This window comes from Macrotis lagotis, chromosome 2 (assembly GCF_037893015.1).
Source record: "Macrotis lagotis isolate mMagLag1 chromosome 2, bilby.v1.9.chrom.fasta, whole genome shotgun sequence".
Classification (NCBI taxonomy): Eukaryota; Metazoa; Chordata; class Mammalia; order Peramelemorphia; family Peramelidae; genus Macrotis; species Macrotis lagotis.
Window position 1 is genome coordinate 251,183,710 of NC_133659.1, and position 27,247 is coordinate 251,210,956.

Below are 27,247 nucleotides of genomic sequence, written 5' to 3' on the forward strand. Positions count from 1 at the left end.
ATTTCCTCATCTGTAAATTACCTTTTCATATCCTTTGACCATTTGTTTACTGGGGAATGGCATTTTAAAAAAAATGACTCAGTTCTCTGTATATTTTAGAAATGAGTCCTTTGTCAGAAACATTAATTGTAAAGATTTTTTTTCCAGTTTACTACATTTCTTTTGATCTTGGTTACAGTGGTTTTATCTGTGCAAAAGCTTTTTATTTAATGTAATCAAAATCATCTAGTTTGTTTTTAGTGATGTTCTTCATCTCTTCCTTAGTCATAAACTGCTTCCCTTTCCATAGATTTGACAGGTAAACTAGTCCTTGATCTAATTTACTTATAGTATTGTTTTTTATGTCTAAATCCCATATCCATTTGGATCTTATCTTGGTATAGGGTGTGAGGTGTTGATCTAATCTAAGTTTCTTCCATACTAACTTCTAATTTCCCCAGCAATTTTTATCAAAGAGAGAGTTTTTATCATAATGGCTGGACTCGTTGGGTTTATCAAACAGCAGATTACTATAATTGTTTCCTGCTATCGCACCTAGTCTATTCCACTGTTCCACCACTCTATTTCTTAGCCCATACCAAACAATTTTGATGCATAGTATCTTTTCTTGATCACATAAAAAAATCTATGTATAAAAACTAAAAGTAAGCATCTTTTGCAATAGAGATATACTAGAAGCTTTCAGGATAAATGAATAAAGTAATTATTGTATTGTTTAACATGCTTGTAATAACAATAAGACATGAAATATAAATTAAAGACACAGGCAAAAGAGAGAAAGAACTATTCCAATATACTGATGACATGATGGCTTAGGATATCTTAAGAAATTAGGAAAGATATAAAATGAAATCACTAATAGATTTATCAAAGTTAAACATATTAGAATCAATAGCATTTAAATATGATGACAAAATCTAACAACAAATTAAAAAGAAAAATTCTATTCAAAGTAACATCATTAATGAGGAAATAATTTGAATGTCAATTTACCAAAGTAATATTTGATAGCTAAACATGACTTTTAAGAAAACAAAGTTGAGTAAAATCTTTAAAATCTAAAAATGGAGGGCAAAATAAATTTGAGTAAAGAAATGTGAATATCTAGAAATAATAGTTCATGATATAATAATTTCATCTTTAAAAGGATTAAAGAAGGGGCGGCTAGGTGGTATAGTGGATAAAGCACTGAGCCTGGAGTCAGGAGTACCTGGGTTCAAATATGGTCTCAGAACTTAGTAATTACCTAGCTGTGTGGCCTTGGGCAAGCCACTTAACCCTGTTTGCCTTACAAAAAAAAAAACACCAAAAGGATTAAAGAGGAAACAGTGTATACATCTTTAAGTGTTTTGATAACCTCTGAATATATAGAAAGATGAGAAAACCTGGGGAGCTCTTTTAGAAAGGTGTGTGTAGTTTAGGATTTGGGAGAGTGAGGGAGAATATGAGAGGACTTCTGAAGGGGCATGCGGAGTGAGATTAGAGAGTGGGGAGAGGAAATAAAGGACTCTTGTAAAAGACAGTAAAAAAAGAGATTGAAAGAAAAAAAACTGAGTAAAGAAAAATGGAGAGAAATTGACAAATAATGGTTACAACTTCCAATGTTAATTGGATGTTTATTGTTTGAGGTGACAAATAATTTGAAATTGCAGGGACGCCCATCAATTTGGGAATGACTAAACAAGTTGAGGTGTATAATTGTGATTGAATTCTGCTGTGCTATAAAAAAGGGTGAGCTCAATAATCCTACAAAGAAATGGAAAGACTTGCATGAAATGATTAAATATGAAGTGAGCAGAACCAAGAGAACATCATAGTAATAATAATATTGTTTTAAGAAGGACTTAAAAATAGAAAGATTTTGAGCAAAAAAAGTCATTTTGACTATTGTAAATACATAAATTAAAAATAAAGGAAGAATAAAATGAAAATGCTTGTCTATATCCAGAGAAGGAACTGATAAATAAAAGTATGTCTAGAATAATTTTACTTACCTATACACTTATCTTTCTATCTATCTATCTATCTATCTATCTATCTATCTATCTATCTATCTATCTATCTGTCGAATCTCTCTGTTTATCTATCAACACATATACCTATATTTGTATCTAATGGTAGCCATCTCTAGTGGAAGGGAGAAAGGAAGAAAAAAAGAGAAAAAAATTACATAACTTTGTTGCATATTTTGCAGGGAATAGCAAGTTATATAAGATGGATTTGCAGTTTCTTATGTAATCATCTTTTTTAAAACTGTACTTATATGGAAATGCTTGCTTTATTTCATAAATCAAAAATAAAATAAAATTTTAAAAAATTTAGAGAAAATTACTATATTTTCTAGAAATCTCTAGGGGAAGAGAGGTGGATTTAGTGTTCCTTAAAATTGAACTATAGCATAAAATAACTATTTCATCTTCCTTTAAACTGAGCATATTGAAAAACTAACAGAACTAGAACAGAGAAGGGAAGGAAGGATATCTGAGCCAGAGTATAGTATCTAGGAAGGCATCAAGCTTGTTGCATAAGCTTGTAGTCTGAGGTTGACCAAAAATTTGGCGGAAATGAGTAAATAACTTAGAAAAGAACAATGCAATGAATAAATATGATTAGGGAAGGAAAGCAACTCCTAATGGAAATGAAATACACAAAGTTATGAAAATCTCCTATAAATATATTTAAAGGTAATAGCTGGTCATCTGCAAAAATATACTCAATTTAACAAGATAAGCAATATATTTGTATACATATATACACACGCAAGCAGACACACACAACCATGTATGTTTATATCCTAGACAAATTTATCTCAGAAAGAAAAATTAAGCAAATCATTAGAGTTGCTTGGGAAAGGGGAAAAGTCTATCTAGATAGGTTTATAATTAAGTATGTATTTGTATATTTAAAGACAATTAATATTTATTGCACAGAATTTTTTTTAATTTTAGAAAGGTTTTATTTATTTTGAGTTTTACAATTTTTCCCCAATCTTGCCCCCCCCCCCACAGAAGGCAGTTTGTTAGTCATTTGTTAGTCATCATTCCCATAGTATGCATTGATCTAAGTTGAATGTGATGAGAGAGAAATCATATCCATAAGGAATATAGAATGAACATTTTTATTGCTCTTTGGGCATAGTTCCATATTGCTCTTCAGAATGGTTGGATCCATTCACAATTTCACCAGCAATGCATCAATGCCCCAATCCTCCCACATGTAGCAGAATTACATAATAAGACAATTTTTTAAAATTAATGATACATAGAAAGTCTTTGGTCTTTGTTCAAACTCCAATACCAGAAGAACATTGTACACCCTAACAGCAACATGGGAGTGACGATCAAACTTAATGGACTTGCTTATATCAATAGGGCAACAACATGGTACAATTTGGGGATATTTGTGATGGAGAATGCCATCTGTATCCTGAGAAAGAATTGTGGAGAATTTTTTTTCAATATAGTAAAAGAAGACATTCAAACAAACTTGTTGTATAAAGAAAAATATGGTCCTGATAACCATTCCAGGTAATTATAATAGAAAAAAGATCTACAGACTGATTTTAGTCATGAATATTGATGTTACTTTTAAAAAATAAAATCTTAGCAAAGTATCAAAAAAATCCTCTATGATCAAGTTGACTTTATAGCAAGAATATTATGAGGTTAATTCAAATCAAGGGAAATAATTAACCCAATAATGATAGGGATAACGGACACCTAAGATTATAGCAAAAGAATCAGAAAAATCCTTTAAAAAGTTCAGTACTTATGTTTAAACTGTAAGAAGTCTAAGAACTTTTTTATTAGAGTTGATAGTTTATTTCCAAAATGAAGAAGTAAAATTATTTTCAACAGAACAAATGGAAAACTTTACCATGGCAAAAACGGAAGCATGAGGATGACCTGTCTTTCTATCATTGTTTTCAATTATCAATTTTTTTTTTCCTTTTCACTTACCACCCTAGCCCTCAAATTCTGGACTTGAAAACAACAGAAAATCATTGAAACAAGTAAGCATAGTAAAGCAAAATAAATGTATGTATTATTTCTGTTAAAAAATTTGTCTCATTCTGCACAATAGTCCTTAACCTCACTGTAATGAGGTAAGCAGCATTCTTCATTATCAGTCCTCTGGTATCATAGTTGATCATTGTATGTTCAGAATTCTTAAACTTCAGAATTGTACATTTTTATAATGTTGCTAATATGATATAAATTATTTTCCTACTTCTGCTCACTTCACTCTGCATTATTTCCTTAAAGTCTCTTTCTTTTTATGTTTTTTGTTTTTCTCCTTTTTTATTCATTTTTATTTTTTCATCCATATGCACATGTATATTTTTAGGTTACAAAATTTCCTTCCTCCCTCCCTTTATGTTCTCTTTCCCTCAATTGTGAATGGTCAGTTTAGAACTGTAATACATATTTTTGATAAACATGTTTACAGATTTGTTATTTTCAGTATTAGGAACTAGGATTAAGGGAACAAAATACATGAGATAATTTTTATAAAGTGTTCATCAGATTCTGAAAAGCTGTTTTTTTTGTTTTCTTTTGTTGTTCTTCCTCTGGATTGGGATAACATTGTCCATAATTGGTCTAACATGGTTGTCCCAGCTCTCTGAACTGCAGAGAGGAATTGCTTCTGTCAAGGTGGATCATCTATCTCACAAGGTTGTTGTTAATATGTACATTGTTCTCTTGGTTCTACTCTCTTCACTCAGCATCAGATCCTGTAAGTGATTCCATGGTTCTCTAGAGTCTAACCACTTATGGTTTCTTATAGAACAATATTATCCTATAGTATTTATGTACCATAACTTGTTTGGCCATTTCCCCAATTGATGTGCATCCCGTCAATTTCCAATTCTTTGTCACAACAAAAAGATCTACTATGAATATTTTGGAACATGTAGGACTTTTCCCATTTTTTACAATTTCTTGTGGATATAGGCCCAGAACTGGAATTCTGTGTCAAAGGGAATGAATATTTTTATTGCTTTTTGGGCATAGTTCCATATTGTTCTCCAGAATGGTTCAATACATTCACAATTCCACCAGCAATGCATCAATGTCCCAGTCCTCCCACAGCCTTTCCAATTTTGATCATTTTCCTTTTCTCTCACCTTGGCCAATCTGATAGGTTATGTCATTGCTTTAATTTCAATTTCTCTAATCAATAATTATTTGGGGCATTTTTGCTTTTGTTTTTGCTAGGCAACAGGGTTAAGGTTCTTGCCCAAGGTCAAACAACTAGGTAGTTATTAAGTATCTGAGATCAGTTTTGAACTCAGACCCTCCTGACTCCAGGGTCAGTACTTTATCTAATTTGACATCTAGCCTCCCCATTTTGGAGCATGTTTTTTTCCATTTGATTATATATAGCTTCAGTTTTTTCACTTGAAAACTCTCTGTTCATATCCTTTGACCATTTATCAATTGGGGAATAACTTGTAACCTTATAAATTATATAATTCTCTATATATTTTAGAAATGGGACCTTTATCACATCTTCTATTTGTGAAAATTGTTTCCTAGCTTTCTGCTTTCCTTCTAATTTTGGGAGCATTGATTTTATTAGTGCAGAAACTTTTTTAATTTTAATATAGTCAAAATCATTTTGCATTTTATAATGTACTGTAATTCTTATTTGGTCATAAATTTATTCCCTTTCCATAGATCTGATAGAGTATTTCTTGGTCTATTAATTTATCCATGGTGTTGTACTTTATGTCCCAATCCTATACCCATTTTGACCTTATTTTGGGATAGAGTTGTTTATCTATGCCAAGTTTTTGCCATACTGTTTTCCAGCTTTCCCAACAAGTATTGTCAAATAGTGAGTTCTTTTCCTAGAAGCTGATGTCTTAGGGTTTGTCAATATACAGTAGATTGCTGTAGTCATTTCTTTTGAAACTATTCTAATCCGTTTTGTTTTGTTTCTTATAAAGGATGGGTACAGGACAGGAGGAGAACAAAATGATATATGAATAAAGCAAAATAATAAATATTTTATTTTATTTTAAAAATTTATTTAGCTTTTTATTTTTCCTCAATTACATGTGAGAAAAATTTTTAACATTTATTTTTAAAATGTTGAGTTCCAAATTCTCTCCCTTTCTCCACTCCCCCCCTTCATTGAGAAGACAAGAAATTCCATATAGGTGATATATGTGTAGCCATGGAAAATATTTCCAAATTAGTCATGTTGTAAAAGATAATATAGACCAAATAACAAACAAACAAACAAAAAACTTCAGGAAAAGTAAATAGAATAAAAAAAGTATACTTCAATCAGTATTCAGACTCCATCAGTTCCCACTTTGGAAATGGACAGAATCTTTCACTGTAAATCCTTCAGAGCTCTCTTGAATAGTAATGCTGTAAATAGATAAGTCATTTATAGCAGATCATCTTATAACATTGTTGTCACTTTGTCCACAGTACAATTCACTTTGCAATAGCTCATGTAGGTCTTTTCAGGTTTTTCTAAGAGCTCCCTGCTTTTTGTTTTAGTATAATAACATTCCATCATAATCACATACTACAATTTGCTAATCCATTCCCCACATGATGGACATCCCCTCAATTTCTGATTCCATGCCATCTGAAAAGATCTGCTACATTTGTATATATAAATTCCTCTCTTTTTTGTTTTTTATATCTTTTGGGGATATAGACCTAGTATTGGTAATGCTAGATCAAAGGGTGTGCAAGGGTATTATAGCCTTTTGGGCATAGTTGCAAATTGTTCTATAGAATAGTTAAAAATCAGTTCACAACTCCATCAACAATATATCAATGTCTTATTTTTCCCACATCCCCTCCAACATTTGTCATTTTCCTTTTCTGTACTATTGGCCAATGTAATAGATAATGGTTCATAAACATAATGGTTCACAATTGTTTTCATTTGTATTTCTCCAATCAACTGTGAGTATTAGCATTTTTATGTGTCTTTGCTTCATCTGAAAATAGTTCATATCTTTTGATCTTTTATCACTTGTAGAATAAATTTAACTTTTTAAAATTTAATTCAGTTCTCTATATGTTTGAGAAATGGTAACTTTATCAGAGAAACTTGCTTCAAATTTTTTTCAGTCACTATTGCTTAACTGCATTTCCCTCCATTATATTCTCTTCCTTATTCAGATCTCTCTCTCTCTCTCTCTCTCTCTCTCTCTCTCTCTCTCTCTCTCTCTGCTTTCATCTTGTAGCTAATCAAAGTGTTTTGCTTCTGTCTACTCCTCTCCCCCAATCTGCACTCCTTTCAATCACTTCCCCCTTTCTAATCCCCCTTCTCCACCTACTTTTCTGAAATATAAGACAGATTTCTATATCCATTTGAGTGTGTATGCTTTTCCCTCTTTGAATCAATTTTGATGAGAGTAAGATTAATTCACTAACTCCTATCTCCCCCATATTCCTTGCCACTGTAAAAGCTTTTTATTGACTTTTTAGAAATAACCTACCCCATGCTACCTCTTCCTTCCCCTTTCTTCCAGTACATTCTTCTCTCACTCTTTAATTGTATCTCTTTTAGATATCATCCCTTCATATTCAACTGACACATTTGACATATATATATATATATATATATATATATATATATATATTCATATTTAACTTAATAATGAGAAAGTTCTTGTTGGTTACAAGTGTCATCTTCTCATGTACTGATGAAACAGTTAAAACTTGAGTCCTTTATAATTTTAATTTCCTGTTTACCTTTTTATGCTTCTGTAGAATCTTATATATAGAAAGTTAATTTTTTTATTCCCCTTTCCCCATCCCAAGGAATCATACTCAGTTTTGCAAAGGCAGTATTTCTTGATTGCAATCCTAGCTTCTTTGCCCTCTGGGATATCAAATTCCAAGCCTTACATTCCTTTAATGTAGAAGTTGCTAAAACTGTGAGTCAATGATAATTGAATTGTTTCTTTCTGGCTACTTGTAATATTATCTCCTTGACTGGGGAGCTCTAAAATTAGGCTATAATAGTCCTGGAAGTTTTCATTTTGCAATCTCTTTCAGGAGGTGGCTAGTACAGTCTTTCAATTATTTTTTTGCAAGGTATATGGGCTTAAGTGGCTTGCCCAAGGCCACACAGCTAGGTAATTATTAAGTGTCTGAGGTCGGATTTGAACTCAGGCACTCCTGACTCCAGGGCTGGTGTTCTATCCACTGTGCTACCTAGCACCCCAAATTCTTTCAATTTTTGTTTTACTTTCTGGTTCCATAAAATAGGGCATTTTCCTTGATAATTTATTGAAAAGGGATAGCTAGGTGGCACAGGGATAGAGCACTGGTGTGGGAGTCAAGAGTATTTCGGTTCAAATTTGGTCTCAGATATGTAATACTTATTTAATTGTGTGGTCTTGGGCAAGTCACTCAAACCCTTTGCCTTGGAAAAAAAATAAAAAGAATAATAATTTCCTGAAAGATAGCTAGTTCTTTTCTTAATCCTGGCTTTCAGGTAATCCAATAATTTCTTAAAATTATCTGTCCTGGATCTGTTTTCTAAGTCAGTTGTATTTTCCTATGAGATATTACACAGCTTCTTTTTGTTTTTCATTCTTTTGGTTTTGTTTCATTGTTTCTTGATTTCTCAGTCATCAGTTTTCCTTTGTTTCATTCTATATTTTAAAGAATTTTTTTTTGTCAATGAGTTTTTATATCTCCTTTTCCATTTGGTCAATTCTGTTTTTTTTTAAGACATTCTTCTTCTCATTGCTTTTTGTACCTCTTTTATCATTTGAACTAGTTTGCTTTATAAAGTGCTATTTTCTTCTGTATTTTTTGTGTCTTCCAAGTTACTGACTCTTTTTCATAATTTTCTTCTTCACTGTAATTTCTCTTTTCAATTTTTCCTCTCTTACTTGATTTTCAAAATCAAAAATTGTTTTGAGAGCAATTCATTTTTTGTAAGCTTTAAATGTAGAAATTTTGGCTTTTTTATCTCTGAATGTGTTTTGAGCTTCCTTGTTACCATAGTAATTTTATATGGTTAGAATTTTTTCTCTTTGTTCATTTCCCCAGTCTATTTCTTGACTTTTAACTCTTTAAGTAGGACTCCACTTTCAGGATGGAGGGTGTCATGCCCCAAGCTTTAGGTATTTTGTGCAGTTGTTTACAGATAGACTTCTAAAGACCTTCAAGTTTTCAGATCTTTCAAGGATGTATGATCTAAGGAGAAATGCTTTGATTACACTCTTCACCTTTTCTGCACTGGAACTGAGAGGAATGTTCCAGTTCCACTGCAGTCACAAATTCTAATGTGTTAGTTCTCTTCCTTGCCCTGGGACCATGACTCAGATGTGAGTATGGGCAAAGCAGTAGAGTCCTGCCTCAGTACTAATAAAGAGACTCCTGTTATCTCCTTCTGACCAGTTGTTTGACTCCCTTACCATCTTCAGACTGAAAGCTCTTGCTGTCACTGCTAATTCAATAGATTTAAATCTTGCTCCTAATATGCTGGGACTGGTGCTGTGCTGGTGCCATCAGAACAGGATGGTGCTAGCTATCACCCAGATGCAACAGATATTTCCTGCTTAACTTCTAAGTTGTCTTTGAGTGGAAAATTATTTCATCCCAACCTATTGTTGCTCCAGAAATTGAGGGACTTTAAGGAGAGCATAGTCTAGGAGCTGCCTTTTTTTTGGCCATATTGCCTCTCCACCCAGGAAAACAATACATTAACAAAATATATTAATAATTTTAAAAGAGAAATAGAGGTAGTAATCTGGAATTATGATCTTATAAATAGAAATAACAACTCTGTAATATTTACAATATTTAGAGAAAATGAAATTCAGAAATTGAAGGTATCAACCATTTAGTCTAATCCCTTCATTTCAATAAACTCCTTCCCAAAGAAGGTACTGAGTTAGATATTTGTGAAGTCTAAAGTCTAGGTCATAACTTTTCCATTATATTAGGCAATAATACTCAAGGGCACCACAATTTCTTTCCACACTACTTTTCTTTCTAATCTATTACTAGTCCACATTTACCTCCCATTCTATTCAGGCTGGGCTAAAATGTCCACTGAAAGCATCACACACATCCTTTCACTTCTTTCACTGGGAATGCCCTTTCACATCCCATCCATTTAGATGAAACCTCCACCTTCATGCTTGCATAATCCTTTCCATTACCATATAGTATCTTTACTTCTTATTTAGCACTAAGTATACACTACTTGGTATTGCTTATTTGTATATCTACATGTCTTTCTTGGATGGAAGAGGATGGATTCTAAGCTTAGCATTTACTATAATATCTAGCACAGCATAGAAGGCATTAAATATTTTAATGAATAAATTAAAAAATGAGCATGAATTTTAATTGAGTCATTGATGGACTGACTGTTCAAAGATGTTCTTTTATTTTTCTTGGAAGGGGTACATGTCATATGAACAGGTGTTCAGTCAAAGCTTCAGCAACAATTCCTATCTTTGCTGTATTGTTTATCCCTACAGCGATATTGCAAAGTGTTACAATGAAGATAGTGGTATTCTCAAAATTACATTATTATATTCATCACCTACTTATTGTGCAATAGGTAAAATATGACACCATGTTCACAGGAGAGAAGCAAAAAAATGTATATTTAGCACACCAGTCAAATAAATATTCCAGAGATTAGAGGAAAAGGGAATTTTTCATACATTCATTTAAAAGCAAAATCAAGAATGATTTTTTCAGCCATATAGTGAAAATAAGGGTATTTATCCAACTAATTTCTATGTTGACTTGATATATATATATATATATATATATATATATATATATATATATATATATATATGTAATGTCATCAAGGAAAATAATGTTGTTTTAGGTTGATTGTTCAAGGAATTTATGTTTGGTTCTTGGAATATAATTTCATTCTATGCTTTTTTTTTCTTCTGGTAGTGTAATATACCAAACTTGAGGAAAATAAAAACTGAGAATAACAAATTTTTTTAAATTATTGCTAATTTATGAAATAAAATGGGCATTTCTGTAACATAGTACAATAAGAAATATAATTGCATGTGAAACTGTAATTTTTCTAATTTCCATTCCTTTCAAATATACAATAGAAATTACCTGTAAATTTCTTTTTTTCTTCCCCTCCTACCCTAGAAATGGATTGAATTAGACAGGTATGTAAGTATATATATATATATATATATATATATATATATATATATATATATATATATGATGTGTGTGTGTGTGTGTGTGTGTGTGTGTGTGTGTGTGTGTAAAATTAGTCTATACATTTATCAGTTCCTTCTCTGGATAGATAGCATCTATCTTCCTATGTCTGTTATACTTAATTTAGATATTTATAATAGACAAAATAGTTGCTATTACTGTACACAATCTTCTTTTGACTTTGCTCATTTCACTCTTCATTATTTTGTACAATTTTTTTTAAGGTTTCCCAAAATCATTGATCTCTAAATTTCTTTTACTACAGTAGTTTTCCATCACAATTATATACTCCAAATTTTTCAGCCATTCCCCAATTGATGGGCATCCCTGCAATTTCCTGTTCTTTGCCATCACAAGGAGAGCTGCAATATTTTAAAACAAATAAGTTACTTTCCTTTTCCCCTCATTATCTTTGGAAATAGAACAAGGAGTGGTTTTGTTGGGTCAAAGTATTCATTATTATCTCTTCTCATCATTGTTGTGCCAGGAACATTTCATTTGTGAATGTCAAAACTCATGTATGCTTTGTTTTGGGAAGGATATTATTATCCCATTTTATATTTGATATAATAAGCCATTTGTGCCATGAGTTTCCTAGTTAATCCTACCCAGCATGATTTCATTTTTATTTTAAATGTTAAAATTTGCAAATAGTACAAGGAGAATGAGCAAGAATCAAGTTCAAAAGCAAGCAGATTTATGGATATGATTCCTAAAGGGGAACAGGTTATCAATTTTAGTTCCCAACTGTCCGAAGCTTACAGGGGAAATAACCAGAGTAACAATCCCAGACCTAAGAGAAACCTTTGGTTCGGTCACTTATATGGAACACATTGCTTTAGTTTAGCAATTCAATTTCAATTCACAAATAAAACACTTATTATATGCTAGGCATCCTTCTAAGCACTGATGATCCATAGAAAAATGAAACTTTTGCTGTCCTCAAGGACAGCATATAGTTTATGTATATGAACACAAAGGTTTCAATAAATACAAAGTTATTTTAGGGAAATGGTGAGACACTAATAATCTGGAAAAATAGGAAGAGAATAATATAGAATTTATATGTGAGTCTAGCCTTGAAGGGTGCTTCCAATGTTGATAAAAAGAAAGAGATAGACTATTACATACTAGAAGCCACCAATTAGTCAATTTGTCTAAGATATGGAGTACAAGATTATGGAAAGGTTATGAAAGGTTTTAAACATCAGAGAAGTCTATATAGTATTTTATGTTTAAAACAGTAGAGACCTAGTGAAACTTTTTGAGCAAGTTTAGCCTTTTGCTTTGGGAATATCAACTTGGAAGCTTTATAGAGAATGAACTGTAGAGGAGACTGGAGGAGGTAAGATATTAAGAAATATCTTATTGTAATAAGTAGTAAAATGTCGTGATGGTATGAACTATAAATGATAGTGATGAGAATTATTGTTTTACAAACAACAAAACTCAGCAACTAAATAAATGAATATAGGAGTAAGAAAAAGAGATGATAGCACCTTTGATATAAATAGCAAAGTTATGATTTGTCAAATTTGTGATACCTGTAAGATATAAAGGGATAAATTTCATGCAGACAACTGGTAACCTTATATTAAAGGTTAGGAGAGAAACACTAGATATGGAGATTAATTCCACTGATAATATTTTGTCCTCCATTCTCTCAAAAGACCATGACATCAGGGGCAACTAGGTGGTACAGTGGATGGAGCATTGGCCCCGGAGTCAGGAGGATCTGAGTTCAAAACCAGTCTGTGTGACCTTGGGTAATTCACTTAATCCCATAGCCCTGCAAAAAAAGTATTAGATTAACTCCCGAGAGATAATTGAATCCATGGAAATTGATGACAGCACAAAGAAAAGGTGTAGAGATGAAAAAAGATTAGGGACAAAGCCTTGGACTATACTCACTTATAGGGGATGAGGCATGGAAAATTCAGTTAAAGGTGTCTGAGAATAATGGACATAAGAATGTGAAAAAAAAATAAAACCAAAGTATCACTTCCATGGTTTTCCATGCTATTCACTCTCTCTCAAATGCTATCATATTCCTATTCATCTTTCATTACTCAATTCAAATATCATCTTTCCATGAAACCTACTTTCACCTAACCAAGAGCATCTTTCTCCTCAGAACACATTGCTTATAGCAAAGTTCTGAAACTATTTCACTTGGAGATATCCTTACTGTAACTTTTTCATAGCACATTCAGGAGAAAAGGAATTTATAACAGTTCTGTTTATCTAGTTAGAGCCAAAAAATTTAATAAATATTTGTATACTAACATCTTGGTAGTCATTGAGAAAAAGTATACATGAATAAAAGTATGTTTTTCTTTCACTCTTAAATAACCACAGTCACTTACTATAGCATTATGTGTTTTTTTGGTTCTTTTACAACTTCTCAAATTTTGCAATTTGGATATTACCATTCTAATTTACTATTCCTTACTAATTTTATGTAGTACCTATCTTTTTCATAGCAACAGTAAAAATCCAAATGAAAAAGATATGACAACAAAATTGAGAAAGTTACATATCCAAAAGTACAAAGAAATAGTCAGTTCTAAAATTGAATCTGAATCACCTCACACTTGTAGCTCCCATAGTATCTGACATATGACAAGTAGTTATCTATCCTTCAGAAATGTAAAATATCCCAAGGTATACTTGTGAGTTTGTTATAGCATCAAAAGCACCAGTATATTCCTATAACTTTTATAGCAGTATTATATAGTAGGTGTGTTTTTGTGGGTATGTAGGTAGCATATAGGTAGTTTGGAGGCCTAGTGAATACTGGAGTAGTAATCCAGAAAACTTGAGTTTCAGTTCTATCTCAAACATTTGCTTGGATTTATGAGAAAAAGTGAAAAGTTAAGGATAATGCTGAGGCTGTAAATCTGAGTGACCAGAAAAATGACAGTGGTTACCATGGGAATTAGAAATTTTAGAAAAGAAGAGTGAAAAAATGCAAATAAAGCATACAATTCAATTTAAGATGGAACTAGAAAGAAGTTCCAAAATAGTATGAAAAATGAAATCCATAAGAGAACAAATTAAGAAGGAAAAAATGTCAGAATTAATAGCCTTCAAAATAGAAATTTAATTTAAAAAAACTACCAAATATCAGACTAGAAAAATTGTTTGCGTAGTAGAGAATTATTCCAAAGATGCAGAAGGGAGAATAACAGATTTGGAATACAAGAATACAGAAATAAAAATAACTTTCCTCACTTATTTCAAATAGAAGATAAGCAAAAGGCAGCTTTTTTAAAAGAACACTTGATATTTTTACAGGTTAAAGCCTCTAACCTTGAAGGTGGGATGTGTAGAAACATTTTAAGAATCATCATCTATCAAAAGAGCATTATAAATTTAAAAAAAAGCCTTGACTATCACAATGTCAAAAATAAGTCAAGAATATTCTCCAGGGGGGCGGCTAGGTGGCGCAGTGGATAAAAGAACCGGCCCTGGAGTCAGGAGTACCTGGGTTCAAATCCGGTCTCAGACACTTAATAATTACCTAGCCGTGTGGCCTTGGGCAAGCCATTTAACCCTATTGCCTTGCAAAAATCTAAAAAAAAAAAAAAAAAGAATATTCTCCAAACTTCTGAATACAGAAAACAAAGAAATAATTTAAATACATAGGAACCTTTCATTAAAAAAAAAACAACAAAATTTAAGGCCTACTTCAAATTCCAAGACATCAAAAGGTTAATAACAATTATTAAACTCAATAATTTCAATTAACAAAAGAAAATTCTGCAAATTCCTTTGAGAAAGATCTTCAAATATAAAAGAAAAAATTTATATTACAAATATGTTAAGTCCTACTCAAAACTACTAAAAAGAATAGCAATTCTGAAAAGCAAATGAATGTATATCCAAATCTCAATGACATATCCTGCAAGAGTTTTAAAAGAAATAGGTCCAACAAATGAATGATATTAGAGTCATTCCTGCCCCTCAAAAGAAAAAGATATTCATAAAATAATGGGTTTTCAAAAACTCCAAACAACTGAAATATAAGAAAGCTAAATAAGTATAACTATTAAGGAAAGAATAAATTTTGACATAAATTGCCTCATGAGGCAATTATCAAATTATCTGAGTACTCACAGAGGTAGGGATGGAGGGAGAGAAGGTCTAGGCAAGAGATTTGGATTAGAAGATGACTCCTAGGTTAAGATCTGAGTAGCAGCAAGAAGAGTAGTTCCTTTGATAATAAAGGAAATATTAGAGTACAGAATATGTGAAGTCTCTGAAGGAAGTATAAAGGGTTCAGTTTGGGAAATGTTAAATTTAATGTGTCTGCGAGACATTCAGTTGGAGACATTTAATAGGCAATTGAAGATGCAATTCTGGAAGTCAGAAAAGAAAATTAGCATTGAATTTGAGAATCATTAACATAGAAATGGTAATTTAACCTTTGGGATTTGATGAGATCACTAAGTGAAATTCTTGGCTGAGGTTCCAACAAAAAAAAAGAATTAAAAAAGAGCAGCTCACAGGTAGAAGAACCAAGAGAGTAATATCAAAAAAACAAAACAAACCTTTTATTGGGGTGGCTAGGTGGCGCAGTGGATAAAGCACCGGCCCTGTAGTCAGGAGTACCTGGGTTCAAATCCAGTCTCAGAGACTTAATAATTTCTTAGCTATGTGGCCTTGGGCAAGCCACTTAACCCCATTTCCCTTGCAAAAATAAAAAAAAAATAAATTGCAAACCAAACATTATTAAAAAAAAACTTTTATTGAGAAAAGTGTATCAAAAAAGGTGATTGATATATTTGTAGCACATAAAAAGTACTAGAACATAAAAAAGTCCTTAAGAAATGATTTTTTTTCCTTTCCTCTTCAGAGGTTGTACAGAGATCAAAGAAAGCTTTTCCAGGTGTCTATGATAAGGTCATTAGAAACTGAACAGAGCAGTGTTCAATGAGAGATGAAGTCAGAAGCCAAACCAGAGTTAAGAAAAGTGTAAGAGGAAAGGAAAGGAAATGAAACAGAGATATAGATTAGCTACAAAAGGAAGAAGAGATGTGGAAACAGGTAGTAGAGTCAGATAGATCAAATGAGTTTTTTTTGTCAATGGAATAGAAAAGGACAGATTTATAGACAATAGGAAAACAGATTGCAGAAGGGGAAACTGAAGATAAATGAGAGAGTGGGGATGAGAGAAGGGTCAATCAGCTGGAGATGAAAGGCAAGAATGGAATTACTGGGCATGTTAGAGAAGTTTGCTTCAGTAAAGATAGATGGAAAGAAGGAAGGAAGGAAGGAAGGAAGGAAGGAAGGAAGGAAGGAAGGAAGGAAGGAAAGAAGGGAGGGAAGGGGGGAGGAAGGGAGAGAGGGAGGAAGGCATGGAGAGAGGAAATAAATACTTATTAAGTCCTTATTAATGTGCCAGATACTTTACCAAGTACTTTACAAATATTATTTCATTTTGTCTTCATAACAACCCTAGAAATTAGGTGCTGTTATTATTTTCATTTTATGGTTACAGAAGCTGCAAGAGATCAAGTGATGTACCAAAGATCATACAGCTGTGATGTGTCTGAAACTGGATTTGAATTCAGATTTCTCTGACTCCAGACCAGTTCCCTGTCTACTGTGTCACTCTCCATGTGAAATATCAGGTTTTTTTTTAAAGTAGGTCATTCATTATGAGTTTACTCCTCTCTCCTCCTCACATCATCTCAGTCATCTTCAGGTCCCTTTCTGTCTTCTCCAACGGATTGCCCTTATCATTCCAACTCTATCATTTTCAATTTCTCCCTGTTTCCTGATACTTTTATGGCTTATAAGTTTTAAAAAACCCTTACTTAATCCAACCATTCACACTAGCTATTATCCTATAACTTTCCTATTCTTCTCAAATGAATTTGTTGGAAAAACCACCTCCATTTTCCGGTCTTCTAGACTCTTTGAAGTCTAGTTTTTGGTCTTCAATGAAACCATTCTCTCCAAAGTGATCTCTTAATTGCCAAATCCCTTTTTTAACATGCAGACTTCTGAACCTTTCTGCAGCATTTGACTCTGCTGATTAACCTTCTCTTCTGAATTGTCTCTTTCTCTAGACTTTCATGACGCTGCTTTCCCCAATTTTCCTCAACTATCTGATCAGTTCTTATCATTTCTCTTGATGACAATTTTCAGATCTACAGTACCCTTTCTAATCTCTCGTCTTAGTTATTGTCTTTCATTACCAATTGCCTCTTGGACCCTTCATCTGGACCCTTCAAATTGGATTACAGTAGTCAGATAAAAAACAACATTAAATATACATTATATATATTTTATATTTAAGTACATAATTCTCCCTAATCTCTTTTCTCTTATCTAGGCCAGTACCATCCTTTCAGTTGCCCAGGTTTACAACCTCAGTGCCATTTTCAGCTCTTTTTTCTCATCCTACAAACAATCTTCACAGCATCTCTGAAATATTTTCTTTTCTCTCAATTCACTTTTGTTTAGACCCATAGGCATCTCTTTCATGGATTACTGCATTACCTTTATCCCCTCTCCCACTCAAGCTGACAGTGATTTTCCTGAAATGTAGGTGTAATAAGGCCACTTCCCATCACCTTTACCCTTCTTAATAATCTAATACCTCCCTTTTAATTTCTTTTTTTAGGTTTTTGCAAGGCAAATGGAGTTAAGTGGCTTGCCCAAGGCCACACAGCTAGGTAATTATTAAGTGTCTGAGATTGGATTTGAACCCAGGTACTCCTGACTCCAAGGCCGGTGCTTTATCCACTATGCCACCTAGCTGCCCCCCTTTTAATTTCAAGTTCAAATATAACATCCTGACCTGGCCCTTTCTATCTCTTGAGTGTTCAAGCACCTTCCTCTTTACCATGTTTTGCAACCTAGCTACACTGGCTTCCTTGTTCTTCAGCCATGACATCTCATCTTTCCTTTTTATATCTTTGTACTGGCTGCTTCTCATACTTCTCCTCATCTCTGCATCTTAATTTCCTTCACTTCCTTTAAAACTCAGCTCAAAGTTCATCATCAGCAGATGTCAGTCTCCTCAGTTACTAGGACCATCTTCCATGGCCTTTCTCTTTATCATAATTATTTGCATCTTGTCTCCCTCATTAGAATGTGAGTACCTTCAGATCAAAGACAGTACTTTTGTTTTAGCACAGTCTCAGGCACATGTTACATTCTTGAGTCTCTTTTCTCACTTCTAGTAATTATAACAGTGTTCTGTGGAACCGAGTCATTCCTCGAGCAGCTTTAGCCCTTAGAGCAGTTATGTCCTGATTCAAAATCACTTTCCTAGAAACCTAGAAGGAATGCACATATTCCTTAAATTAGGAACACTACAAAAATCAGTGATCTGCCTTCACCTATTTTCTGTTAGTTAGTTTTGACCCAGACTCTCAAAGATACCCCAAAGACCACTAAATAAATTTCAGCATTTAATCTGACATTTATTCTGACAAAAACCAAATACTTAATGAGTTAAGTGGTGTGCATATACGATGTTCAAATATCATTCAATATTGCCAAAGATTCACTGTGAAAACGTGTCAGTAGTTGCTAAAAGAATATTATCTGATATTAATAAAACAGGTTTATTTTACATTCAAGATATACAAAGTTAGATGAGCAAAACCAGAAAAACACTGTATACCCTAACAGCAACATGGGGGTGATGATCAATCTTGATGGACTTGCTCGTTCCATTAGTGCAACAATCAGAGACAATTTTGGGCTGTCTGAAATGGAGAATACCATCTGTATCCAGATCAAGAGCCATGGAGTTTGAACAAATTTCAAGGACTATTCCCTTTAATTTAGGGAAAAAACCTGATATCTTATTGTCTGATCATGTTATCTCTTATACTTTTTGTTTCTTCCTTAAGGATATGATTTCTTTCTCATCACATTTAATTTGGATCAATGTATAACATGGAAACAAAGTAAAGACTGACAGATTGCTTTCTGTGGGGGGAGGGAAGTAAGATTGGGGGAAAATTTGTAAAACTCAAATATAATCTTTAATAAAAGAAAAAAAGATATACAAAGTTGGTAATGACAGTCCTGAAGGAAAAAAAATTGTGTCAAATCTATCTGTTTAAAGAAGCTGTAAAATAAAATCACCAACATTCATCTTACTGTAAAATTTAAAATGAATGAATACAATCCTAGTTCCTCACTTCAATAAAATAGAAGGTCATAATCAAAAGACACCTGGATGTCAATATTTGTGTATCTTAGGCCCAAATCTGATGTTATCTAACTGCATGACTTAGGGCAAATCATTTATTCCTTTCTGAATTTTAGTTTCCTTTTCTATATTATGAGGGATTTGGCTTAGTTGATTTCTAAGCTCTTTTCAGATATAAAACTTAATGAATGTACTGAAACGGGAGTGATAGGGGTATTTATATTGACCCCTAATGTGTCACATGCTCAGAATCCTTGCCAAACAATATTAGTGAATAGTGGTTCCTGCTTGGTCCCTGTGTTGCTGTGACTGGAAATGGTGTCTAAAATGACTGGTTACTAGTTCTGGAACAGACATCCCCTTAATCTATATAAGGGAGAAAAAAAAATCCCCCTAGTTTGATCCAATGACTTGGAACTCTGCAAACTTCTTCTTAGGACTTCTAAAGGGGATGGGGAGAGGTCTCCCCGTCTTCAGTATTCATGGTGGATACTGGCATATGTCTGTGAAAATTGGCCACATCATGAATTTAGGTGTTACTGAGTTGGGGTACATACCTCGAAAGGAGATCACTTAGCTAGAGAAGATTAAGAGGATTCTGCTTCTGAAAGGACTAAAGAACAATGCTAAGCAGAAGATTTGGAATTTTTGAGTTGCCCAAATAGCATTCACCTGAAACAAAAAAGAAGCATTTATTAAACAGTCCTAAAAAGTCCTATTTACCTCCAAGGAGAGTATAAGGTTTGGGTTGCTATTTTATGTTTTAACTATTGGGTAATGCTCTGTGCATTTTTGTGATTGCACAATTGAGTCTCATAACTTGGTAAAAAAGTAGTGAATATTATCTATTTTATGATCCTATATGATTTATGTAGAATATAAAATTGATTAATACTGATTTGGAATGGATTAGGGATCCAAAAATTATTTTTCACTCATATATTGGCCATAACAATGAATACTGATGCTTTGATGGCTTGTATCATAAACTTTCCCTTCTATTAAAGTTTATGCCATGAATAAAAATAATTATGAAGCAGTGTGAGAAATGTGTCCTTTTCCCTTAAATATACACTTCTTATTGATCAAAATAATAATTCTGCCAAGGTATAAATGGGAATGGTAGCAGAAGGATAATACTTACTTCAAGCATGAAGGAATACATCTTAAGAAAACATTCAATACATTTTAAAGCATATTCTGATATATAGGTAATAAAAATATTTAATCTTAATATCCTAATTATAAAATCTCACTGAGAAGAGTCTTAAGACTTTACCACATACCAAATTATTTAAAACAGAATCTGTCCTCTAGACTATGATCTAAGTCCAAAAACAAGAAACATTAGTCACCAAGAGGCAGGACCTCAGTATTTCACTTCATGTCACCTATGGCCAGAAATCTGTGAATTTACAAGTTTTGAAAGCTATGCATAATTTAACATTCTAAATCTAAGATATTCTCCAAGTAAAAAAGGGAAGAAAAATATTCAAGACCTTTAGGATATAAATAAGAACATGAAAAATGAATATGAACACATATGAATGTTATTGAGACTATGGCCCTGAAACAGTATTGAAGGATTTCTCAAAATAACAACTCCACTTGAACTAAGGCTCTTGATACTTCAGGAAATCAGATCTGGAGGTTACCACTCTTAGCGCTTTTAAAAGGGAAAAAAATAGTGGAGTTATGAATAGTCAATTGGGGGGTAGGGTAGGTGAAGAAGATTTCTTTCATGATGAATGTTGAAATGCTTAATATTTGTATATAAAATGTAGAAAGAGGGAGAGAATGTATAATTATAATTAGAAGGTTGTAGGTTCTTTAAAAGCAGTGATGTGAGTATAGTACCAAGTAAGTATGAATTGAGCTACTACTTAGAGCAATATCTGCAATTCACCTAGTTTAATTGGGCAAAAGGAAAAAGCATCACTTTTATCTGAATTCAATTCAGCTAACTTTAAGTGTGCCAGGCAATGTGCTAGGTTCAAGGGATACAAATATATAAAAAACATATTACCCTCAAGAATCTAACCTTCTACCAAGGAGATAAACATGCACACATATAAATAAATATGCAATATACTCAAATTATTTTCCATCAAGAGTTACTGTGAACACCCGGGAGAATCATGAAGGATCTTATTTAGGAATATTTGATCTGAGCCAACAATGAAGCTTGGGATTCCAGGAGGTGGTAGTAACCTGATAGAATTTCTATTCTAGACATGTGATAAGGCATAGAAGCAGGAAATGAAATGCATCTGGCATATAAGAAATAGTTATTAGGCCAGTCTGGTTAGATATTAAAATAAGTGTGCACTGAGAATAAATTTGTTACCTCGATATAACTGCCTCCATTTAATGACTAATTGTTAAATAAGCTGTTTTATGTAATAAAATAAGGACTTGAGTTGTATAGTTTGGCAGTGATGTTACTAGATTTGTCAAACAATGATTAATAGTGACTATTACTCAGATTTCATAAACAATGACATATGTATCCATCAACTTTTTAAAACAATATTTTCCCACAATTGCATAGAACAGTTTTTAACATTCATTTTTTAAATTTTGAGTTTCAAACTCTAACTCTCCTTCCCTATTTGTCATCTTTCCCTCTCCTTGAGACGGTGAGCAATCTGACACAGGTTTTATGTGTGCAATTATGTAAAACATTTCCATCTTAGTCATTTTGTTGAAGAAAATTTGAACAAAAAGAAAGAGAAAAGCAATATGCTTCAGTTTGTATTTAGATTCAGTTCTTTTTCTGGTAGTGGATAGCAGTAGCATTCATCATGAATATTTTGATATTGTCTTGTATCATTATAATGTATCTAAATCAGTCATTGTTATTTATCATACATTCATTGCTGTCACAGTGAACAATGTTCTCCTGGTTCTGTTCACTTCATTCTATATCACTTATATGAGAAATGAGGCCTTTATCAAACATATTTCTTGTAAATTCCCTCCCCCCTATCTATTTTCTACTTTTCTTCTAATTTTGGTTGCATTGACTTGGTTTGTAGAAAAACTTCTAAATTTTGCATAATTAAATTATCCATCTTATATTTCATAATGGCCTTTATCTCAATTTTGGTTCCAAATTCTTCCCTTAAGTGTATGTATACATGCATGCATGCATGTATGTATGTATATCTATCTATATCTATATCTAATCTATGTCTATATCTATATATCTGAGAGGAAAATTATTCCATGTTTGTGGTATCAACCTTATATACCCATTTTGACCTTATATTGGTGTACAGTGTGAGATATCATTTTACGCCTAGTTTCTGCCATATTATTTTCCAATTTTCCATCAAATAAACCCTCATGTTCTTCTATCCCTCATTGTGCTACTTATTCCCTGATAACAATGACTGCTGCTGGTGCTCTTGCTGCTAATCCTCTTATTCTCTCTCTCTTTTTTTAAGGTTTTTGCAAGGCAAACGGGGTTAAGTGGTGTGCCCAAGCCCACACAGCTAGGCAATTATTAAGTGTCTGAGACCGGATTTGAACCCAGGCACTCCTGACTCCAGGGCCAGTGCTCTATCCACTACACCACCTAGCCTCCCCGTAGTCCTCTATTCTCTTTCTCCCTTAGTTTCTGCTAACCACAGTAATATGTAATAAACCTCTTTGGTTCCTAAATACTTCTGGGTCAATTGATATTTTCTGTGGCATTCGTTCATGTTTATGAACCTCTGAACTCTTTATCCAGTCACATTTTTCTGGTCACAGTATAGTGGAAGGAATACCAGGCCTGGATTCAAGAAAACCTGAATTCAAATTAGACCTCAGATATTTGGAAGTCATGAGACCTGGGGCAAGTCATTTAGCTCTAAGTTTTCCCATATGTAAAATGGCAAACCATTCCAGTATCTTTTTTGCTAAGAAAATCCCAAATGTGTCAGGAGAGTCAGACATGTCTGAAAATGACTGAACAACAAATTGATAAATATATATCTAATTAGTATTAGAATAAGTACTAATCAGCACAGATAATGGTAATTATGTTTAGCTCACACACTATTATTTATAGTGTAAAAGACTGCAATATGGAATTAGACTAGAAAGATATAAATTGGATCCAGATGTCAAATAGTGGAGTTTGTATGTCATCCTAGAGACAATGAGGAACCACTCAAATTTCTTGAATTAGAGAGTAACTATTCAGACATTTGTTTTAGTAATAATATTACTGCCGACTCTGTATTAAAGAGGACAAAGACTGGAGTAGTCTAATGACTTTTAGAAACCATGCAACCTCATCTTTACTCCAACAATTTTCTGTCCTATTCTTTTTTTTGCAAGGTAATGTGGTTAAGTGACATGCCTGAGGTCACACAGCTAGGGAATTAATAAGTGTCTGAGGCTGGATTTGACCTCAGGTCCTCCTGATTCCAGGGTCAGTGTTCTAGCCATTGTGCTACCTCTCTGCCTCCAGTCCTATTCTTAATCAATCTTAAGCCTACTCCTCTCCCTTCTCCTTAACCCTATCTATTTTTCTCCTTGTTCTGAGGATAATAATACACTCAACATTATCATCACCTCTTGTTCTACTTAACTCTGTGACATAGTCGATCATCCCTCATTTTAATTATCTCTTTCCTTCAAATCTAAGTCCCTCACAGATTTTCTTGCTTTTGTATTTGTATCCCTAGCAATTCATACAGTATATGAAACTTAATGAAAGCTTAGTAATTTATTTTCATTCTTTTATTAATGTGATTTACTGGAAAAATTTATGTAAAAACAAAGAAAAGCCATTTCTTAATGACTATTTTTAATTGAAATTTTATTTTATTTTTCCAATTATATGCAATAGTGGTTATTCAAAATTCATCCATTTGAAAACATTTATAAATTCCACATTGTTCCACCACCTATAACCCTCCCCTTTTGCAGTAAACAGTCTGAAGTGAAAGGTCAGTCGTGTTTAATAGATTTTTATTATATTATATTAAAATATTTTTATATATTATATTAATTAAAATATATATATTATATATTAATCATGTTGTGAAAGAGGAATTTGAACTAAGGGGAAAGAAAAAAAACATGAGAAAGGAAGGAAAAAATAAAAGAAGTTTTAAGAAACATAATATTCATTCAGACTCCATGGTTTTTTCCTTCTGGATGTGGATGGCATTGTCCATAATATGTCTCTCAGGGTTGTCCTTGATTTCTGAACTTCCAAGAGCTACATCCAGAAAAGTTGATCTTCTCGCAATGTTATTATTAATGTAAACAATGTTCTCTTGGTTCTGTTCATTTCACTCAGTATCAATTCACGTAATTCTTTCACAAGTTCAACCACTCATCATTTCTTATAGAACAATAGTACTTCATAACATTAATATATTATAATTTGTTCAGCCATTCCCCAAATGATGGGCATACATTCAATTTCCAATTCTAAGTCACTAAAAAGAGTTACCATAAATATTTTTGAACATGTGAGAATTTTCTCATTTTTTATGATTTCTTTGGGATATAGACCTAGTGTTGTTAGCAGTTTTATTGCTCTTTGGGCATACTTCCAGATTGCTCTCCAGAATTATTGGATCAGTTCACAACTCCACAACATTGTCATTGATTATTTTCCATTTTTGTCATCTTAATCAACTGACAGGTAAGATGTGATTGTCTTATTATGCATTTCTCTAAGCAATAATGATGTGGAGCTTTTCATCTGACTATATATAACTTGAATCTCTCTTCATCTGAAAACTGCCTATTTATATTCTTTGACTGACTTTGCAATCTGATTTGATTCAGTTTTCTCTATATTTTCAAAATGAGTCATTTGACAGAAACACTAACTGTGAAAATTATTTCCCAGATTTCTGTTTTCCTTCTAATCTTGGCTACATCGTGCAAACTTTTAAAATTTAATGTACTCAAAAATCATTCATTTTTCAATTTATAGTGTGTTCTATTTCTTGTTTGATCACAAATTTCTCTCCTCCCCATAGTCAGATAGAATGTTTCCTGCTCTCTTAATTGGTCCATGTCTAAATCCTGTACTGATTTTGACCTTATATTGGTATAGGGTGGGAGATGTGGATCTATGCCTAGTTTTTACAATGTTCAGTTTTTCAAGAGTTTTTGCAAAGTAGTAAGTTCTTATCCCAGAAGTTAATGTATTTGGGTTTGTCAAACAGTACATTATTGTAGTCATTTGTTACAGTTTCTTTTGTACCTATTCTATTCCTGTGACCCATTTCTCATTCCTTAACCAATACTAGGCAATTTTGATGACTGATATTTTATAATATAGTTTTAGATCTGGTATAGCTAGGCCACCATTCTTTGCATTTTGCTTCAATCAATTCTATTGTTCCTCAATAAGAATATAATTACTGTTTTTTCTAGCTCTGTAAAATAATTATTTGGTAATTTGATTGGTATGGCACTGAATAAGTATTTTTAACTTGGATAGAATTGCCATTTTTATTATATTATCTTGGCCTAACCATGAACACTTGTCATTTTTCCAGTTGTTTAGGTATGATTTTATTTGTGTGAAAAGTATTTTGCAATTGTGTTCTTATAGTTTCTGGGTTTATGTTGGAGAGGTAGATTCTCAAGTATTTTATATTGTCTACAGATACTTTAAATGGAATTTCTCTTTCTAGTTCTTGCCCTTGGGCTTTATTGTTCATTTTATATACTGCCACATCACTGAAGATGTTAACTGCTTCCAAAACATTTTAGTTGATTTTCTAGGGTCCTCTAAGTATATCACATAATCTGCAAAGAATGAAAGTGCTGCTTTTTCAGTGCCAGTTCTAATTCCTTCAATTTCTTTTTCTTTTCTCACTGCTAAAGTTAGCATTTCTTTTTTTTTATGTTTTTGCCAGGCAATGGGGTTAAGTGTCTTGCCTAAGGCCACACAGCTAGGTAATTATTAAGTGTTCGAGGCCAGATTTGAACTCAGGTACTCCTGACTCCAGGGCTAGTGCTCTATCCACTGCGCCACCTAGCTGCCCCTAACCCCCCCCCCCCCCCATTAAATACTAAATTAGTAATACTAAAAATTAAAGGAGAAATTAATAAAATTGAAAGTAAGAAAACTATTGAATTAATAAATATAACCAAGAGTTGGTTATAAAAAAACCAACAGATAGATAAACTTTTGGTTAATTTGATTAAAAATAAAAAAAGTATAAAACCAAATTGCTAGCTTCAAAAATGAAGTTGAAGTCACTACTAGTGAGGAGGAAATTAAAATAATAATTCAGAACTATTTTGCCCAAGTGTATGCCAATACATTTAATAATCTAAGTGACAGGGATGAATATTTGCAAAAATATAAGTTGCCCGGTTTAAATGAAATGGACATTAAACACTCTATCTCAGAAAAAGTAATTCAACAAGCTATCAATGAAGCCCCTCAGAAAAAATTCCCAGGGCCAGATGGATTCAGAAGTGAATTCTATAAAGCATTTAAGGAACAAATGATGGACATCCCTTCAATTTCCAATTCTTTCCCACTGCAAACAGAGATGCTATTAATAGTTTTCTACTAGTGATATTTTTACCTTTTTTCATGATCTCCTTAGAATATAGACGCAGAAGTGGTATTGGGGGATCAAAGGGTATGCAACTCATTCCAATTCTATGTAAAGTGTTTGGAAAAAAATAGGTAAAGACAGAACTCTGCCTAATTCCTTCTATGACAGCAATATGGTATTGATACCTAAACCAGGAAGAGTCAAAACAGAAAAGGAAAATTATAAACCAATTTCTCTAATGAATATAGATGCAAAAAATCTTTGTAAAAAGTCTTAGCAAGGGGCAGCTAGGTGGTGTAGTGGATAAAGCACCGGCCTTGGAGTCA

At 32.8% G+C, this 27,247-nt stretch overlaps 1 protein-coding gene and 1 long non-coding RNA gene across 3 annotated transcripts in view; one reads left to right on the forward strand and one right to left on the reverse strand.

Moving 5' to 3' along the window:
• LOC141514700 (coiled-coil domain-containing protein 91-like) overlaps nt 1-27,247 on the forward strand; it is a 500,695-nt gene that overhangs the window by 401,436 nt on the left and 72,012 nt on the right. The window lies entirely within an intron of this gene.
• Nucleotides 1-27,247, reverse strand: part of LOC141514702 (uncharacterized) — a 344,275-nt gene that overhangs the window by 303,351 nt on the left and 13,677 nt on the right. Inside the window, exon 2 of one of the 2 annotated variants that reach the window (XR_012476086.1) lies at nt 19,944-20,058. The exons of the other annotated variant lie outside the window; for it this stretch is intronic. This is a non-coding gene — a long non-coding RNA (uncharacterized LOC141514702). The remainder of the gene's footprint in view (nt 1-19,943; nt 20,059-27,247) is intronic. 2 annotated transcript variants of the gene reach the window in all.